Source organism: Heliconius melpomene, chromosome 4 (genome assembly GCF_056956725.1).
Source record: "Heliconius melpomene rosina isolate 202511_hmr_F chromosome 4, ASM5695672v1, whole genome shotgun sequence".
NCBI lineage: Eukaryota > Metazoa > Arthropoda > Insecta > Lepidoptera > Nymphalidae > Heliconius > Heliconius melpomene.
The window spans coordinates 5,249,383-5,268,771 of NC_140392.1; the positions used below are offsets into that span (position 1 = coordinate 5,249,383).

Below are 19,389 nucleotides of genomic sequence, written 5' to 3' on the forward strand. Positions count from 1 at the left end.
TCAAAATTGGTACAAAGATTTAAGTCGACTGAGTTGGGACTAGCAGGATTAAACTATGCTAGGGAATATGCATTACATACGTATAGAAGCTTTGTATAAAACACATAGCATTTCACACATTTCTAGAAATTATTAAAGTAAATATTCAATTATAATATATAGTATTTAAGAAATATATATTAAAATATATAATATTTAACGCCGTCATAGCGCAATGGGACGGCATTTGGCGGTAAAAGTAACGACAAAGTGCGGCGTTAAGTTCCAGTTCCAGTTGCAGTGTCGAACTTAGGTGTTGGATAGGGAACGGAGTGTCTTAACAATAGATTCCCTCCTTTTACTCTGATTTACAGAAAAAAGTGTGAAAACAAGCAATTATATCGATATTATACATAGACATATTTATTTGATTGAGTATTGAAGTATCAATTTCTGTATTATATCTTCTTCTTCTTCTTCTTCTTCTTAATGTGCCTCTCCAACTAGTGAAAGTTGGCAGTCATGTAGTATCATATCTAGAAATTTATGAGTAATTTTAGTTAAACTTTAAGTATATATTTATCTCATTTATTTTATTTTGCTTCGGACAACATTATTCATCTATCTTTTTGTATCTAATAAAAATGGCGCAAAAAATGGGAAATGAAAAATATTATTTTATATATTTCTTTAACACCGGTATATTTTTATAAATACCGTCACAATTTAATTTGATATTTTAGTGACTACCCTGAGAGACTCTCATGATGCAGTCGGCACAGCCGTTACTTGGTTCATTAAAGCGAGGACTCTCAAAAGCTTAGTGTTTCGCAAAAAACGGCAGATGTGAAATACCGTTAGTATTTTTCTGACAGTTTGAAATTCTTGCAGTTCTTGGAAATAGTAAGAATTATGGTTCTAAAAATTTTTTGCAATGACGTTTTCTTTATTAGAATTTTTAAATTTATAATTTATTTTTCAAAAGGAAAACTTAATTTTGTATAATATGTTAATCTATTATATATTACTATTTACACAAACACGAGTCATCGAGCACGGGCACGAGTCGGTCTCACCCACTGTGGGTTCCGTATCAATTTCAGGATTAAACGACAACTATCGTGTACAATTAATTAGTCTCTAATTTGCGTTATATATGGCAGAGTTTAATACAAAAAATAATTTAAATATTGAAACACCCCAGTTACAATTGAAGCCACAAACCTTATATTTACTTAAACCATCTAGATGACCTCCTTCTATTTCAGAATGTGAAAAATAAATAGATTTATGTTACTTTTCAACCATAATTTACTATTAAACTTTCTCGCTTTTCAATTTGACGTGAACAATTTATTTTCATTGTCAGTGAATACAGATAAACAGTTATTCCTTTAGGATTTAGACGAGAGTAAAGCTTTTAGTTATATTTAACTATAGATATTTAGGATAAACTTTTAGTACGTAACTATTTATAGACAGAGATATAAAACTTTGGATTTACGAGTAAATAAACTTAAAGTAATTTTTATAATAATAATTCAAATATCATATTTTTCAAAAAAAAATTAGATAGGTCTAATATTAATAATTTTATTGTTATTATTAGAATAGAGTAGAAATATTATTGGTATTCAAATATAATAAACTTTTTATTTTATATTTTTTTATATAGTGGAGTGTAGAGTCTTTTAACACTAGGCCCCCTTTGCCTACGGTGCTATATGCATACAGTGTGAAGCTGATAAAATAAATTTAAAATTTTTTTCTGCATAATATTTTTTATTTTACTTAAAATATGTAATCAGAATTGAATTAAACCTATTTTATAAGGAACAAAAATTATTTCCTTCAAATGACAGTTAATGAAAATCGATTTGTAACTTGAAGTAAGCGATCCAATCCTAATGACTTACACTAGTTTATTATAATAGGGCCGAACCATTTTGTCCGGGAAATTAGAAGTTGTTAGACCTCGAACAAGTTGGTAATATTGGTTGAATAGTATTTAAATGGTCGTTTTGTATTTTCATAGAAAATGTTGTTTTTTTACTTCAATTTTTCTTTTACATGTAGTGGGCAGCAGAGAAAATTTGTTGTCAAACTCTTTCTTGACGTTTTCACGCCTAATCCCGCTTTCTCTTAAGTTTTCGAGACATTGTATCAACATCTAGCCAATGCTTAGAGCTTCTTCAGAGTGGGAATCAAACCCACAAACGTCGCGTTGTGAGTTTATTAAAACTTTCTTTTCTTCGATCTGGCACAAAGGCAAAAGCCCAGCGTTGAATCCCGCTACATAATACGCATTACCTCAAATAATAATACGGAAAGAAGGGAATGAAGTGTTTTAAAACTAGGTTCCCTCTGCCAACTCTGATATATGCGTGATACAGCTTGAAGTAAAAAAAAATCATCTAAAAAGTAAAAATATATAATTTAAACTTTATCTTTCTATGCAACACTCGAGAAAAATAGAACAAGGCATCCCAAGAGATTCTGATTTGTACAACACCGTATTTGTAACTTTTTATGATTCTTTAGTTTTTCTTAGTATATTTAAGTATTTTTTTACAATAATGTATTCATTAATATTCTTCAATTTAATTAAAAAAATATTCGCTATTCTTTAATTTAATACCTAAAATTTATACCGGATGGAAACCCCCAACCGTATTTACGGTCACACTTTGTACCCCTACGCTACGACTAGCCAAAATAATCTGTACATATTCTATTATAACAGTATTTAAATTATATATAAGTATGTACATAATTTAATACATAACGCTATTTGCATATTACTTTAGTTAATGAGCATAAATTAGGCACTAGAGCTATACTAAAATAATAAAGTGCATCGTATATTGTAATAATATTGCATACTACGCATGGTTTGCGTGGAGGGTGGTTGCTGTGAAACCACTAAACGATAATACTATGTGCGAAGTTTAAAGTATTTAGCTTAGCTTTTAAAATATATGGTTTTTATATATTTTTCTTATAAATAATAATATAAATAATGGCTTAATGAAAATATGCTCGTAATCTCTGAGTGTAGTGTTATGAGTGAATAAATATTGTGTTATTTAGTAAGTAGAGGACACAAAATATATTAGAATTTTTGAATTTTATAGTAAAACATAATTAAAAGCTTAATCTAAAACAAATATTAAAAATATTTATTTGTGTTTCATTTATATTTTCAATTCAATACAAAAAAATATATATTTTTACTTCAGGATCTTTTAGGTAGATTCTTACCTTGATGAAATTATAAGCGAAAGATGCATTATTAATTCACACGACGAAAAAACTATGAGAATGCAATATCTGACGTGTAAGAATGAATATATATTTTTTTTGTTGCATTTCTTTTTATTGATTTTTATTAGAAATCACTAATAAATTATATTTTTAAAAGTTTGTTTAGCTTTACTTTTAAAGTCCTGTAAACAATATTAATTACCATTATAAAATAAATAAATTTTAAGTAAAAAATTAAATTAAAACGAAAAAGTCAAAACATCTGCATAAAACTTTTAATTTGGTTGCGTTCTAATTAACATTGGGCTTCAAACTTAATTAACTTGTCAGTAATCGGAGTTAAAAATCTTATTTGAAGGATTCAGATAGAACAGATTAAAAATAATTATTATTATGTCACGTCAAATTAAAAAATAAAATTTTCAATTAAATATTATGTCACTCTGATAATAAATTTAATCCTCTTTATAAAGATGAAGAAGAAAACTTTCAAACTCAAATAAGTGTCTTTTATAATTATTTTTGCAGTAAAAAAATTAAGTGACTTTATTTCTAATTCGTTATATTATAGAGTAGTTTATATTTTTAGGGTTCCGTACCTCAAAAGGTAAAAACGGAGCCAATGTAGGATCAGCTTGTAGTCTATCTGTCCGTCTTCAAGACCTTAGGAGGAGGTATCTTAAGATAGCACAGGTAACAATCTGAAATAATATGAAATATTTAGATCTATGGTCCCTTAAAATGCAGAAAAAATTAATCTTCTAAGTCAACGCAATCAAAAGATACGAGCGTCTTTGTAATCAAAACCTAGAGGGTAGTTCCGGTGAACCCATAGTCATGAAATATGGCAAGAAGTGAGAACTTACGAAGAAGATATGAAAAATGAAAATTTATAGATATTTCATAGACAAAATAATTAAAAACTTATATTTGTAGTTAATTTCAAATAAAATTAGTGCACGTGCCCGCAAACTTAAGTTTTAAAATTGTAAATTTGTATTAGCTGTACTTATCGTTGACCTTATCGTTGAAATTGATATGGATATTAGTACGGCGAGTCCAACTCGTGCTTGACCAATTTTTCGTAAATATTAAAGCACCAATAAACGTTTAAATTTAATTTCATACACCATAATTGAAAATTGACTCAAAAGCCTCCATTGAGATCCTACTCCTTACATCCTTTGGATGTGGTATTTGAAACAAACTGGTTACATATATTTGAATTCCGTGGTAAATTTGTTTTTTAACGTTATTAGGTTTTGTTTCGAAACGCACAGTTAAAGTTACGGTTATTTGAGTTGCAAAACGTATTCTGTATACAGATGTGCCCTATAACAATACAATTAATCTTTTGCTTATTTTCTACAGGGCCATCAACGCTTAAATGTCTTTTTTTAGCTTCACGCTGTTTATCACATATAGCAGGGTAGGTAGAGGGAACCTAGTGTTAAGATTCCGTTCCCCCTTTCTTAATGAATTTTAGGGGCTTCAAATTGAGTGGCGTAACTCAACGCCGTGATTTGCTTAAGTATTTAATATTAGATAGACATTTTGTCTAGTATTAGATATTAAGAATTAATTATAATGACTGCAATATATTATAGACTAGCGATCTTAACACGGTTTTGCCCGCACAAACTTATTAATTAAAATATAACATTTTAGCCAAATTACACAAAATCACATAAATTGGAGTCTACGTGCTATTTTGACATATAAGCATATGTACGTAAACATCACTAAAAAGTTTCGTCTAAATCCATCCCGTATTTTTATGTCAAAGTGGGACAAACATCCATCTTAAACTTTCACATTTATAATATTGGTATGTTTTTTTCATAATTTCATTTCATTAAGTAAATATGATTAATATATTTTTTTTCAGTTCTACCTTTCTCGCATAGCAAGGTAGACAAAGGCAACCTAGTGTTTAAACGTTCCGAACAATCTTCGAGAGACCAATTTTCGTAACATTCCGTTCTATTCTACCACGCGCTTTATCTTGCTAATGAAGCCAGAAAATTAATATAATTCATTTCTCTGAGTGAGAATCGAATCTACAACGGTCGCGTTCATAGTGTGCCACTGCGCTACGAAAACCTATAATACATTTAATTTATTTTTTATCTATACCTTTATTATTCTAAAGTAATTGAAACAATTTTAGATTTTTTGTTACAATAAATGTAAGGGGTCTCATACTTGAAAAAGTTCCAAAAAGGACCTGTTCTTAAGCCTCGACCAACCGATTGTCCACCCGACTGTACGATTTTGTATAGCTTTGCCATTTGAACCGTCATAAGTACTTTTGTTAGAAGCAAAGAGGAAAATATTTTTACATGTTCTTTTATTATAAGTAGTATAAGTATATCATATTATGATTAAAATGAGTATTTATTATATGTAAATATTTAAAATTATATTTATTTTAACTTTTTAACATAAAAGATTAAACAAAATCACTATTTACAGAAAATAATCAATGATTAAAGATCTTTCGATTTTTACTTGACTAGCGGAATTTGAACAATCGATTGTTAGATACGATGAAGTCAATTAAATTAATCGCTTATCTTGCAACGTCGGACTTTTGTTGTTAAAGCTACGCTGTCTTAAGATAATAATGTAAAAATAATTAATCAATTGTTCAAAAAGATTTAGATTATTTTCATTGCTTTTATTTTCAGCTTCACGCTGTATCCCGCATAGAGCGGGTTATTATCAGATCGGGAAATTAAAATAAATTCAATTCTAAGTCGGATTCGAACCTATCACCATCGTTGCATATATAACTGACTGGAACAAAACTGCTGATCTTATAGAAATTGAAGTCTTGTCTACTAGAATAGTAAAAAAATTTGCAAAACACTTTTTTTAAGAACGACATATATTTTTATAAGAACGATATTACAATTATAGCGCATAGGACTCTTTTAGATTGTAAAAAAATATAATTACGAGGTAATTCATCCATCAGCCTTTCGTTTTGCCATTGAGGTCGTCGGTCCACCTGGTTGGAGGGCGGCCTGTACTCCTTTTGCCGAGACGTGGTTGCCATTCGAGGACCTTTCTTCCCCATCGGTTGTCGGTCCTCCTGACAATATGGCCTGCCCATTGCCACTTCAGCTTGCAGATTTTGACAGCTTTGTCGGTAACCTGCGTTCGTTTACGGATTACGAGGTAAAGATGAAAAAAAATATTTTAGTTACTACTATTAATATAATACGTTTTATAATAAAAGTTATGTTACTTAGGCACTTAGGCAGTATAATACTTCTAATTTCATAAGTAAAGGTTCAATCGTATGTTGAACATCAGGTGCGCTACATTTCTTATTATTATTAGGGAATTTTATAGCCGAGTCATAAAATGGAACGAGTTTACCAAATTTGAACATACTTAACTATACTATTCTCACAATATGATATTTTATTTCTAGGTTGTAATATTACTTTATTAAATGTTTTTAGATTTTTCTTTCTCATATTTTTTTTTAAAGAAAAGTTTTTTTGCTGTTGTTTTTGTCATTGTGAGAAAACTGTTAATATATTCGTAGATTATATTTAAATGATATTTAAATGTAATATTTTATTTATTTTCATTGGGTTTCACCATTCAACTCGCAATTTCTCAAATTTGGTCAAAAGGTTAGGAACGGTGTCATAAAATAAGGTTCGATATCCCTATATATGGCATAGAGAGTAAAAAGAGTGAACAATTTTAATATATATAAATGAGAAAATAATACCCTAGCTATATTAACTCATTTAATGATGATATGAGTCTGAAAAGCTTTTTTGAATATCTATAATATTATAAACACTAAGAAAATATAACAAAATTCATGGCATAAATAAAACAAATCAAAGATTACATAAAATACATTTAGTCTTAGATATAAATAAAAAAATATGTAAAAACTTTTAACACCGTTTTACTAAAGTACAAACATATATAACAGTCATCGAAAAAGCATTCCTCTGATTCAGAAAGTTTAAGTAATAAATTAACGGGAAAAGGAAAAGAATTTTGGGTGAAATGAAGCGATAAGGACTTATGGATGATAATATAAAGTATAAATTCCACTTATCTACGGTTTTATAAAAAACATAATAAAATTAACATTTCATAATAAAGATGACATTAAAATTACTTTTTTTTATAATCTGTGCTCCATTTTGTACTCGTGTATAGAATATTTAATGACACTAGCCAAATATCTGTGCCTAAAACTGAAAAATACACTGACTATAAAAATACAATAAAAGAGTTCTTGTTTAATTTTTTTGCGCTGTTTCTTCTCAGGTCCGGACATTTACTCCAGTGAATCCATGATTAATTATTTGACGTTTAAAAAGTGGCTTACTTTGACATACATACAATATATTGTCTTGCTTAGTAATAAGCATAATATTTTACAGTAAATCTACTAAATTTAACATTAAATGAATATAAGTAAGCATGACTGACGGTATGGGTTCGATTCCCACTCGAGGAAATGAAATTTAATAACTTAATGTTTTCACTAGTTTCCCTCTGCCTACCCTGCTACAAGCGGGATAGAGCGTGAAGAAGAAACAAACTAAATGTAATATTATCAGTAAAACTCTTACGACTTCATTAAATGTATACATATGAATATAACCCAGCATTTACATCACCTCACTCAATATTTTAGGCTCGACGTCTCGTTATAAGACATTAATTCCAGCGGTTCCAGCATTAAAATGATGAAGCACTCAGCCTAAAATTAATTTTGTAAACATTTCCTCTTCGAATGAAATTAAAATTTAACGATATTGAAGTTTAATTAATTCATGGTTTCCTTCGGAGGTCGTAAAGAGCCTAATCAAAATGTCGATTTTTATGATTTCTTAATTCTTCGCCAAACGTGGGTGCTAAAATATGGGTGTTATATTTTATTGTCGTATTATGGACATTCGTCTATAAATGTTTATGACGAAGGAGGAATGATAGCTTTGAACGTACCTCTTCATATATTTTCCACTTCAAGAACAATCATCATGTTTATATACTTTTGATGTATTATAGTAAAATATTAATTTTTAACTTAAATATAAACTTTTTTTCTCGCTGTGACTTGCTTGTGAATGTTCGAGTGGAAATGGAACCCACAACCTTTACAGTCCCACGCTCGCCTCCCTGCACCAAAACATCTATATATATAAAAGGACTTGTCCTCACTGACTGAGGTAAGACGCACGCACAGCCGTAACCGCTGTGCGTAGAAACGTGAAATTTGGACAAAAGTTTACTTTCGTAATCTGGACATCCACTAAGAAGGGATTTTGAAAAATGTTAACCCTAAAGGGGTGAAATAGGGGTTCAAAGTTTGTATGGAAAAAAATTAAAATCGGCACCGATTTTTATAAAATTTGAAATTTAGATATTTAAAAGTATTTAATTGAACACGTGTTTCATCGTTTTCTAGAATTCTCCCCCTAAAGGTGCAAATAAGGGGTTGAAAGTTTGTATAGGTTTTTTTTAAATCGTCACCAATTTTTATAAAATTTGAAATTCAGACTCTTAAACGTATATAATAATTAAACACATGCTTCATGGTTTTCTGGAATTCACCCCCTAAGGGTGCAAATAAAGAGTTGAAAATTTGTATGGGAAAATTCAAAAACGCCACCGATTTTTATAAAATTTGATATTTAGACTCTTAAAAATATTTAATTGAACATATGCTTTCATGGTTTTCTAGAATTCACCCCCTAAGGGTGCAAATAAGGGGTTGAAAGTTTGTATGGAAAAATCTTTAAATCGCCACCGATTTTTATAAAATTTTAAATTTAGACTCTTAAAAATATTTCATTGAACACATGTTTCATGGGTTATTAGAATTCACCCTTAAATACGCAAGCGAAGCTGCGCGCGGCCGCTAGTTTATTTATAAACATTGATAAACTAAAAACTAAAAACGGTACGGAAATAGCAAAAAAGAGTTCTCAAAAATAAATTCTTTTATACGAATCTGACTGTTGATATAAAAACGAAAACATATACGCAAAAATACTGTACATTCGAGATTGTAGCTGCGTTGAAATGTTCAGGAACAATTTCAGCCTTTGAATGGCCTACAATAGAGTGGATGGGGTACAGTCAGTGAAAACAGTTGATTATTCAATTATTTTCACTAAAGCAAAAGAATGTCACGTTCAATTCAATTCAATTATTCTTGAATGAAAACTATTAGTGTAGGTTTTGTTGTGATTGTACCTCTTGTGTCTTGTGCCTCTGGGCCACGATTGGCCTCTTTATTAGTGTAGGTTAATAATTATATAATTTCTTTTGTTAGTTAAACGAATCTATGTGTGGAAATTAAGCAGTATTTTTAAGTTAAAATCTAATAATAATATAGTATGCTTGCATTCACAGCCTATTTAAATTTATATATTTAGTTTAAAACTCAGCTAGAGCATTCATTAGGCAAATATTAAAATCTAGTCAAACATTATAAATCATAAATACATAGAATTTTATAATTTACATAGAGTACTAAAAGTATATTAATTTTTATATAGAGTATTTTATTATTAAAAGAATATTTAACATATATATATATATATATATATATTTAAAAAATACAACTTTTTAGAATATTATAGCCGACTGTACCTAAACAACGGTACATTTGCCGTCTATCCTACTTTTGTCGGTACCTGTTTATATGAACATACTTTTCAACATAACATATACGTCATAGGTATGTCCAAAATGTATGTTATTTATGGAAAATATGGCTTTGTTTTTGTTACACAGTTCAGTCTCTGTCGGTTTTATTTATTAAGTTTTTCTATTTTTCTTGTAATCTTCTTAGTGGAATAACTTGTGACGTCAATCACCATGGTTATATTACTAATAAAACTTCTGTTTTCTTATTTTTTCTAGTAAATTATAATTAATTAGACCCAAGTAAAAATTTTAGTTTTATTATTTGAACTAATTAATAAATTATTAAAAAATGTTAGCCAAATGAATAAATAAATCCTTTTGCCTACCAGTTGAACGAATAAATCCTTTTGTTTTAGATAAAATTCAGCACATATGTAATTTATAACCTAGATTATATATATCTACGTTATACATTTGTTATTTATACCAATAAATAAAATAAATATCGATTGCGAATAATTTATATTGAAAATATTTTTTTTTTGTACTTTAAAACTATGAATTATAATAAATACAAAGGTTATTATTTACCAACAAATATTTTTTCTTATATTCTAAAACGATTTAGATTTACTAAGAATAAAAGGAAATAAATTTACAAACTGCTGAAAGAAGACAAATTTAATACATAGAGAAGTACTGACAGCATAAACGACTATGGTCTCGGCAATGTGAGGCTTTGAAGTGAAAAGTATTCAATAAAATTTCAATTTCATTTTCCCCATACATTTTTCCACTCACGTTGTGGTGCAAACGTTCGAATTGATTTCCATTTAGCTATTACTGGCCGTTACAGTACTTTGAGGGTTTATGGGAAGTGCGTTATTTCTCTTTAGTGTTAGGTTTAAATTTATATTGATCGTACTTTATAAAATACTGGATAATATATAAACTTAAATTAATTTATAATATTAAATTAATAGAAAGACAACATAATTTCTTATTTAGGTATAATAATTATCTTTACGTTAATCGTCAAATTGGTAAGTAATAATTTAAGCGAATCATATAATTCTATTTATTTATTTATTTATTGTTTAAGTTTGAAAACGGTATTTTTTTTAAACAAAAAACAAGTACACTACGTTTCCAAATGTCCCGCAATATCAGGGTTCTCTAATATAGAGAACAGAGAGAATCTTCTGAGAAATGAGTTATTTTAAATGTAAAATACCTCATAAGATTTCTTTGGTCTCACTTTTGACTCATTTAAATAACTGTGCTTTCCAGCTGTTTTTAAGTCTAATATAAAACGTAAAATCCTTTTTCATACTATTTCAGGAAAACCTCATCCTTTCCACACTTCCATACACTCCCTAATGCCCATATATGCAGTTCAGAGTCATATAGTAACAGAACAATTTTATAATATTTAACGTAATTCTTTAAAAGTTGATATATTTTTAATTAATCTCACAAACGAATCTTTCTTTAATATATTCTATCATTAAGTCAAGTTAACTAGACCTGAGCAAACCTTTTTTCCCTCGAAATGAATAATGGAAACTGAAAGAGTTTTTTCAATGACTGTGACAATGGTGAAAGATTGTTTCCTACAGTATTTATTCACAGCTCTCAATATTTCTGGGACAATAATAAAATACGAATATTTTACATCAAATTTATAAGTTATTATCAGCAGATGTTTTTTTTTACTTGCAATTTAAAATTATTTATATTTTCAATAAATTTAAATAATAAAAATAATTGCATGTTTTCATACGAATAAATGAATATTTAAATATTCAAAGATCACCTTGTATATTAAAAAGTTAATGCCACGTACAGTGCATTTATTTATCTTTTATTTACCTAATGGTTTTTTTTAAATTACAACCTAAGTTTTATTTTGATAGAATTATTATTAGATATATTAAGAGAAATGTTTTAATCGTTCCAAACATTATATTAAATTAAATTAGTTTTGTCTGATTCCACAACTTCACTTTTGCTTCAACCTGAAATGTATCAAATAAAAAAAATACTACTTTGAAAAAGCTGCTTTCTCTATAAGAAAATAAAATACAAAAATTCGTCTATATATATATATATATATCCTGTGGAAACATCTATAATTAAATTTAAATTTAAATGCCTTAAACATTAACGCAATTCATCTAACATTTTATACATTCAAGTGTTCTTTCCAGTCATGCATATTGCAGGTTTATCGCCGCACAAATCGACGAGCCCGGTATAGAGGATTACATGAATAAATTATTTGAAATAGGTAGCAATTGTACGGAAAAATAATTATTATGAATAAGAAAAATGTGTTGTTTTCTTTTATTAATTTTGTATTTAATAGGTAGCTTTTGAACGTAGTCTGTGTTTATTTTATGTGGAAAATTAATAACAGCTTGTATTTTTCTTTATTTTTTTTATTTTTTGTTTCAGTCTAAATAGAGAGATTATAGAGACATGAAAAATCTAATTATACAAGTAAAATTTTAGCTTATAATTATATCTATTTATTAGTGAAAACCAAAAATGTCCAAATACTAATAATTTTGTTATGAAATTTAGTGAATGTTATTGCATAATTTAAAATTTTTAAAAGAAATCTAGATTACTATTCTAGACACTATTAGTTTCTTAATGTTTCGTTATACAACCATCTATCGCATAGTTATCTTAATCCCAAACTTAAAAGCAGTGCAAAACGTCCAAATTGGACCAATTTAAGTGCAAGTGAGATTCTAAAAAGCTTTTAACTCGGTTTCATAATGTTACATATTAAAGTTGAACGTACCATTTACTTAAAAGTGTTCTTCAAATAAGCTAAGTATTCAAAAAGTTTTAGTTGGCTTGATTGTATATTTTTAGGGTTCCGTACACGATCATTCATCGCGTAAAATTAATGTTAAATATTCAAATGAATGGTTCCTTAAAGCACAGGAATAATTAAACTTCTAAGTCAATGTAATAAAAAGATAGGAGCATTTATGCATCGATTACGTTGCATTTTGTTTGTAATTCGCTGCGCGATAAAAACTTATACAGTACTTCCCGTGGGCCTACAGTTATGAAATTTGGTACGAAATGGGAACCTACAATACAAGAAAAGCAAAAACTCCGAAACCCACCTATATTTGTAGTTAATTTCATACAAAATGAGTGCATATTCCCTATAGTGTGTTTTTTAATGTAGTCTTCATAATCTTTTTTATAACCGCTGTAGAATCATATGAACAATAATAACTAAGCTAGTAAAATCCAGCTTTTTATTACGTAGTCCATTATGCTGCCAGTGCTAAACGAAAATTTAATATTTTCGTTTGGACAATTTAATTGTATTTTTACTCACTTGATACTAATGTAACGAACTATTTACATTTATTTACATGAAATTTATTATTTTTAATGGAGATTTTAGTATTAGATAAGATTGTTTTTGAGGTTAACTTTTAAATAAATTCCATTTTTTACTTAACCCCCAGTTTTCAGGCATTGAGTGTTGAATGGTGGAACCCAACACCTCGTTATGCCTTATAGCATTAGCTTATAGCAAAGCGAGAAAATGATAATATTAAATGATTATTAATTCCACTATATGAGAATCGAATCCACAACCGTTGTATTAACCATCAAATGTTTGTTCTTTGCACTTTTTGATTGTATAAATAATTAAAAAAACGTATATTTGAGCTTTTAATTATAAAAAATAATACAAATAGAGTCTATTTATATATCTTGGATGATTCTATTTCGTCTTCGCCAACTGAGCCGTCGCGTCGTCTAGTTAGGAAATATTTTGTATTGTTGCCTTACAAAGAGATCTTCAAAAAGGTCAAAGTACTCCATGCTAACAAAAGTAATGTACAGTGATTTAAAACTACATTAGAAAAAATGTATTGAAAAAGAAAATAATCAGTTTCATGCGATATCTTGCTCATAGTAGAAAGGAACAGAGGCTACCGAGACGAACTCTGGAGATATTTCGTATTTTTTGACGAAATGAAAATATAAATTTAAATAAATATTATACTTCCTCGAGTGGAGATCGAACCTACGACTCGTGTTTACTGTCACACACTCGTGCCCACGCCTCGCCTGACTTCAACTAAAAAACTACATTTTTTTTTATTTATTTACTTTCATAATAAATTTATTGCTATATACTTACCTACTATAATATTTGCAACACTCGCGAACGTTGGAAGTAATTATGATGAATTATTACTCATACACTTATGTACGTAATTAAGTAAAATTGCATGTTTGCTATTCCTTTCCAGCTATAATCTAATAGCTTGACGTCTAGATTTAAAACGGGCGACTGTAAGCGCAATGGTGGGGGATTCGATTTCCACTCAAGATGGTGAAATATATAATATTATCAAAAAGAGGCAGAACGCGGAAGGAAATTCCGCCACTAAACTCGCAATGCCTCGAGAATTCGGCGGAAGGTGGAGAGCGGAAGCATTTCAATGAGAATGCAGTGTCTTTACACTAGGTTCCCAGGGTAAGTACCCTGTTATATGCGGGGTACAGCGTGAACCTAAAATAAACAAAATTTAATAATCAATTAACTTACATAACATATTTTTTCAGTGAACCCAAAACAAGGAAAAATTTTATAACACGCAAAGATATTTGTTCACAAAAAAGAGGATCTCGTAATAAAGTAATATGGTAAAAGATCAGCCACTTAATTACGGCATCTCGTTCCATAAAACCCTTATTTCATAGGAGATTGATTTTATCGGTGACGAGGGCAAGGAGAAAGGGCCAAGCTGAATGACCCACGGTTATCCTTCGCTATGCAGCATTCGATAAGAAGGGGAACCCTCAAATTTATTTATTTTTATTACTTACTATCTGTTTAGGTGAATATATATTTTTTAAAGTTAAATTCTTTTTTGTATTAAAATATTATTAAATTTTAAAAAATAAAAGTTACAATTTATAAAATTCTTGCAGATGGATCTAATTATAAAATGGTGATCATTATGGGGAACTGAAGTGTCTTAATAGTAGGTTCCCAGGTTCCCTTTATCAATCTTGCTAGGAGTTTCGGCGTTTTCTGCACAATTTTCGAGACATTGCGTGTTGAATCACGGAATTCAACGACACATTGTCTCCTAGAACAGGGAAATGAATATAACTTAAATAGCATACTGCTAGATGGGGATTGAATCACAACCATCGCTTTTAAAAGCGAACGTTGGGTTACTGCGCCATAAGGGCCAAATTTAGTAAAATAACAAATACTTAAAAGATGGTGTATTAACGTAGAATTTGATTGTTATATAATATATAACGAGCTCAGTGGCGTGCCATTGGAGAGGCCTATGTCCAGCAGTGGACGAGGACAGGCTGATGATGATGATGATGATGATGATGATGATGATAATATATAGAAGCCTGGAAGAAATCACTTGTAGTGATAAGGCCGCCTTTGTGCATTTTGTTTTAAGAACTTATTGTATCTTTTTAAGTGTGCAATAAAGATTTTTATCTATCTATCTATATTTAAACTAAATTTTGCTGTTGAGTTCTATGAAATGTATCATATAAAATTTAAATGTGTTATCGTAGACGCTTTAAATATCTGCTAAAATAGAGCAGAATGGACTAAATTGCATACAGAGACAGCCAGTCCAGACACTGTTATATTATTATTGGTCTGTGTGAATACACTAACTGTGGAACTGTAGATACATTACTAAAGCATTTGACAATCCAGTTTATTTAGTTCAGTGAAAATATTTATTTATATTTTAAATTTTCTTGGTATTTCTTAGGTGAGAATGTATTTTTATATAATTTGTTATAATTTTTCATATGAAACTATGCTTTTTGCTTTTGGTTTTTAGTATAGCACTGTAATAGAATTGGCTTAAAATAGGCTATTATTTCACAAAAGTCGAAGAATCATTGTTTAAATTATTTTACAACTTCTGATGTTTTTGCTTGTTTTTTTTAATAATTCTATTCCACTACTCAACATTTTATTCAGAAGGAAACCAAAAAGGGAAATTTCTTTTATTATCGCAATTGAAAATAATGGATGAACGGAATTTCTTCACCCACGGAAAAATCTCTTTTTTTAACGGACTAATGTACGCTATTTAGTAGAAAGAGTAGAAAACGTCCTATTTATAATTACTATAAACTATCTTTTCACTGTTTTAGTGGGAGTGTTGAAACGCCTTTCGATATAAATCCTACAGTATCACTGACATGAGGCAATTTTATGTCTTGACTCAAGTGTCTTGACTCTAGTTTTTTCTGCCTTAATTTCCCATTTAATTCCGCGTAATAAACAAATTAAGTTATTTATTATATTATTTGCATACCAAAATGGCGTGAAAGTATTAAAAATATTTTGTATAAATTTAGGTATATATGTTGCAATCCAAACAATTCAAGGTTGTTCAGTTTTAATATGTTCTCTGAGGGCTTACCTTGACATAGCGCCTGTTTATTTTAGACCAATGTAAATATGCGTAATTGTGCGGATTCATCACCCGTTTAAGGATTTGAGCTAATATAACACTTAGAGCTAAAAACAAAGAAGTTCTAAGAACAAAAAAAGTACTTTGCAAAACGTAATGGTTGCAATATCGATCTTCATTCGAGAGAATTATTATTATTTAATTATTTTTAATAAGAGTAAGCACAGCGTTAAGCACCGCGAACACGTAACGCTCTACCTTGCTATTCGTGATAAAGAAAACTAATATAATATATTAATATATACTTCCTAAAGTAGAATTGGATCCATAATTATAACATTTAGATAAGCATGCCCCAAATGCACCTTTACTTATACATGTATAAACCAAATACCTAAGGTACGTCTTAGATTCAAAGTAGGTTCTGATTACAATTCAAAAGGCGTACAACTGTGATAAATTGATAGATAGAGGAAAATTGGTACTACACATATTTTATTGGCATCCTCTATCTGAAAGCTTTAAATATAGCTTTATTCCTTTAAATATGATTTTATTAAATAAAATTATAATATAACTTAAAAATTTTAATATTATATTAAATACTATGAAATTATATTTATGACAACTACATTTTAGGATTTTTTATAAGTACTATGTTTATTATATTTGGTAGGTAACAAATTATTTTCAAGTACAATAATAAAATCTATATTGTCTGGTTGGTGCGAATTAGATTTTTACTTAGTTAACATTTTCTTTAAAAGTTTATATTCAAACAATAATTCGCAAATGAGGTCACTAGTGGCATAGCAGTACAAAGTGACCGAAAACACGACAGACTGTGTATTCGATTCCCATTCGAAGCAATGAAATATTAAATATAGCCATTTTCTTCGCTGTGGTAGCGACGTCTATGAAATTATAGAAAAATGTAATCCCCAATGCCATTCTGTTTCAATTTACGTTACAAAAATATAAAGGGAAAGAAATTGTACGAAATTTATTTCTTACTACGAAACAAAGTAAAAATTATTAATTTCGCGTCACAAGCATTAAGTTTAAAGCATAAAAAGCGAAAACTATAAGGTAGGTACCTACCTGAATTTTCGAGCGACGTATTTTCATTGTGAAAGAGCTCTCAAACAGGTATGCACACTTGACACTTTTACATAAAATTATAATAAAATTGTAATTTGGCTCTACCTTTTCGTGAATCACGTAAAAACTTTCAAATGGATATTACGCATACTAAAAAGCACTTTTGAATTTTAATTGGGTCGTTTAAATATCATTTTGATATTTGTTTTTAAATTTAATTGTTACATTAATGTTAGAAAATAAGAAATAATAAAAGATAGCGTTTGCATTTGCAATGTAAAAATTTGATTTTGTTTGCGATTGAAGATTATCGAAGACACTGGGTCTTTTCCAGGTCAATTCGAATAAAACTATAAAAGACACACCATTCATTTTCTTGTGATGGAAAGAAATCGTCTAATGAAAATAAATAAATGCCCTGAGCATTTCTCTTCTCAATCTTCGTATCGTTATTTTATACCTTATAGTAAGTTAAAAAAGAAGTGAACATAAAAATATATAGAAAAGGAAAAAGAAAAAAAAGACAGAAGAACTCTGTGCTAATGGATAACAATGCATATGTGAATATATTTCCTAGTACGAAGGCAATTTTCATATAAAAATGTATACCTATCCCCTTTCCCTTAGAAGCTTTACCTTATCGGGATAAATTAAGCAATTGTTGTGAAAATTTCTATTAAAACTCATACCGTGATTTTTATGTATTTATTTATTTACTTATATTACTCATTTTTTGGTTCTATATTTCTTATTATTATACTTATATTTCAAGCTTTCTTTGGGTTAAAAAAATAATTTAACAGCTTCACTGCTTTATATCATTTATTTTGATTTAAGAATAATTTTGTAATAAAAAATATATCTGTGTCAAATACCTATCAAGACGAAAAGTTATATAAATACAATTTTACTGCCAATTTTCCTTTTCCATTGAAATATTTCATATAATCTTATTTATCCAATTTTTACATACTAATAGCCAATTTTTACAATATAAAAATATCGAATAATAACACAAAGCTCTCTACGATACCACTTCATCCACTTTAAGTAACGACCACAACTCGTTAAGACGTATATAAATATTTGCCGAGTTTTCTCATTCTAGTATACCCGTATACGTACTTCAGTTAATAAGAAATTACGTATGTGACCCGTGTTTGATAGATTGCTGGCGAGGAATGATTGGTATCTGACCTCCTCCGTCCAAGGTCAAACCTGTAACACAATAGCTAAGACTAATTAACCAACAATGCTTAATGATCCTTATCAGATGTGGGGTGGTGACGAATGGTGGTGCTATACAGGGCTTATTTTGATTTTGTGGTTTTTTTGTATGCTAGTACTGCACTCGAACCGTCGCCGTCGCCTTGGGTTTCGTGACTATGATTATTTAGTTTTTTCCCCCATTTCATTTACAGTACTGATATACTGTCGTTATATTGAGGTCGTATCGGCCTCGTGACAGACTTTACACCGATACTATGCCCAAGACTCCCTTCTCAGTGAAGAAGAAGAGAAGTCTTCCCTCTGATGAGGGAGTTGTTTACCCCCAAACGTATGTGGTATGACAAAGACCCGTAGCAATAAGTTTTAAATGCATCGAATACTTTAATATACTTACACGTTCCTGGTTACACATTTCCTTGACTTTTTAATTATGAAACGAAAAAGTACTCAACTGCCCCACAGGTGAGTTCGAGCTGGGTTTGTTTCGACCTCAGCTGCACCAGAAAATTCTTTAAAATGGAGCCCACATTTTAAAGAATGGAGTTATCGTGTCAAATTACTTTTAATTTTATTCATTCCATTACAATTAACCTGTTGTGATGTAATTCCTGTTTAGTCTACAACGAAATAGCATACAAAATACTACTTTCGTTCTTTCGTTTAAGCTTACGATTTATATACAATCTTTAATACATATTTATTTCACACGAAA

General features: G+C 29.2%; 1 protein-coding gene across 9 annotated transcripts in view; it reads left to right on the forward strand.

Moving 5' to 3' along the window:
• Positions 1-19,389, forward strand: part of SK (small conductance calcium-activated potassium channel) — a 187,120-nt gene that overhangs the window by 128,402 nt on the left and 39,329 nt on the right. The window lies entirely within an intron of this gene.